This window comes from Triturus cristatus, chromosome 4_1 (genome assembly GCF_964204655.1).
Source record: "Triturus cristatus chromosome 4_1, aTriCri1.1, whole genome shotgun sequence".
In the NCBI taxonomy this organism is placed as follows: Eukaryota; Metazoa; Chordata; class Amphibia; order Caudata; family Salamandridae; genus Triturus; species Triturus cristatus.
The window spans coordinates 137455904-137458403 of record NC_140585.1 but is presented as its reverse complement, the minus strand read 5'-3'; the positions used below and the strand labels follow the sequence as shown (position 1 = coordinate 137458403).

At 40.0% G+C, this 2500-nt stretch overlaps 2 non-coding genes across 2 annotated transcripts; both read left to right on the top strand.

The window, feature by feature from the left end:
* Window positions 1–71: 71 nt before the first annotated feature.
* On the top strand, window positions 72–144 carry TRNAR-UCU (transfer RNA arginine (anticodon UCU)). Its single transcript has one exon. It is a non-coding gene; the product is annotated as a tRNA-Arg (tRNA).
* Window positions 145–2379: 2235 nt separating this feature from the next.
* TRNAR-UCG (transfer RNA arginine (anticodon UCG)) lies at window positions 2380–2452 on the top strand. Its single transcript has one exon. It is a non-coding gene; the product is annotated as a tRNA-Arg (tRNA).
* Window positions 2453–2500: the final 48 nt, after the last annotated feature.

Sequence of the window (2500 nt, the reverse complement as noted above, 5' to 3'; positions counted from 1 at the left end):
GTGTGCACACACCGGTGTCTGACCATAGAATACATTTAAATAATGTCTCTAGAAAAGAGCTATGCATGTGTGCCTCAGTGGCCTAATGGATAAGGCACTGGCCTTCTAAGCCAGGGATTGTGGGTTCGAGTCCCATCTGAGGTGATAACAAAAATCCCCCCTCTATCTTTTCCAGAAAATTAGGTAGATTTATTACATGCTTCCTCTCAGAAGTTTATGAGGGATTAGTTACTTTGAAACGGTCCCATTTTACTTGTGTACACTTCACAGTCATGTTAGTGTTCTGAAACTGCCAAGTATATTTTTAAATGCCTATTTTTGTGAGATGCATTTTCGACCGGCCAGAACATATTCCTTTGGAAAAAATGATTTGAATTGGATTGGTGTGAATCTTGTTTCTAGAGGTGGTGACAGGCTTTCAGCTACTTGAATAGGTCAAGCCAGGATTCATAAAACTTATACAACCTATGTGAGTGTGAAAAATTAGCATATGCAGGAAGGAGCAATTTGTCCTACTTTCAAAACAGTTTCACTCCACGTCTGGAAACTTCCAGAGCTATGTAGAGAATACAAATGAGCTTTAAACTCATGAGGAAAGAGGTTTGTATGCAAAAAGGAAAACAAAAGCATATCGTACTCATAAAATACTCAATATATAGATTCCAAAAAAGTGCTTCCAGCGAAAAGAGCTGAAAGAACACTATGGGATGTAAACCTGAATACCTTTCAATAATATGTTCTCCATCCATGCATACCACCTACATGATAAAAATCATCTCAGGTGAACGGATGACCGCGTGGCCTAATGGATAAGGCGTCTGACTTCGGATCAGAAGATTGAGGGTTCGGGTCCCTTCGTGGTCATTTTTGGCCAATGGTCACTCAATCTGCTTTACATTCAGAGTGGAAAAAGTCTTTTCCAATACTCTTGTAGTCCTCACTTTCTCATTACTAATCATTAATAAAGTGGAGTACATACTGTAAACTCATTCAGGTTGCATCTTCAGTCTAACTACTTGTGCATTTTAGTGGCATTAAAAAGTGCTTCTATGCCGACGCACTGAATTTGTAATAGGTTTGCAGAATTTTGACGTGACAGAATGGGTTTTTAGCTTAAGTGTGTGTAGAAGAACTGCAAGGTGTGTGCCTATGTGTGCATAGAGTGCTACATGTTTAAAGTCTGTATGATTTGGGCAGTTAAAGTGCTGATTTTGCCTCCGAGTAAGAAAAGTACTACAAAAAATGTATAAAGGATCGGCACATTGGCTGCCTTTGCTGATGCCCCCGTTGCCTAATTTGTAGTGCAATGGTTAAGTTGCAGAGTGTGGTTGAACTTGGTTAGGAGACTTGGTGCCTCTTTCCGTGTCCTGCTGATGATAAGGATGGCTTGATACCATTTTCTAAGCCCAGTATATTGAGAAAAGAAGTAAGTGAAGAAGAAGTGTGGAGTCGAAAGTGGTTCTCCAATTTCTCTCCACTTGCTAAAATTGCAAAGTCTCCATTATAGCATAGAAGAGAGCGTTAAAGTCGGGGATGGAAGAGGATGAAAATGGGAAGTTTACTTATAGAGAGAAGTGAGAAATGCCCTGTGTGCACACACCGGTGTCTGACCATAGAATACATTTAAATAATGCCTCTAGAAAAGAGCTATGCATGTGTGCCTCAGTGGCCTAATGGATAAGGCACTGGCCTCCTAAGCCATGGATTGTGGGTTTAAGTCCCATCTGAGGTGATAACGAAAATCCTCCCTCTTTCTTTTCCAGAAAATTAGGTAGATTTATTACATGCTTCCTCTCGGAAGTTTATGAGGGATTAGGTACTTTGAAACTGTCCCATTTTACTTGTGTACACTTCACAGTCATGTTAGTGTTCTGAAACTGCAAAGTTGATTTTTAAATGCCTATTTTTGTGAGATGCATTTTCGACCGGCCAGAACATATCCCTTTGGAAAAAATGATTTGAATTGGATTGGTGTGAATCTTGTTTCTAGAGGTGGTGACAGGCTTTCAGCTACTTGAACAGGTCAAGCCAGGATTCATCAAAAGTATACAATCTATGTGAGTGTGAAAAATTAGCATATGCAGGAAGGAGCAATTTGTCCTACTTTCAAAACAGTTTCACTCCACGTCTGGAAACTTCCAGAGCTATGTAGAGAATACAAATGAGCTTTAAACTCATGAGGAAAGAGGTTTGTATGCAAAAAGGAAAACAAAAGCATATCGTACTCATAAAATACTCAATATATAGATTCCAAAAAAGGGCTTCCAGCGAAAAGAGCTGAAAGAACACTATGGGATGTAAACCTGAATACCTTTCAATAATATGTTCTCCATCCATGCATACCACCTACATGATAAAAATCACCTCAGGTGGACGGATGACCGCGTGGCCTAATGGATAAGGCGTCTGACTTCGGATCAGAGGATTGAGGGTTCGAGTCCCTTCGTGGTCGTTTTTGGCCAATGGTCACACAATCTGCTTTACATTCAGAGTGGAAAAA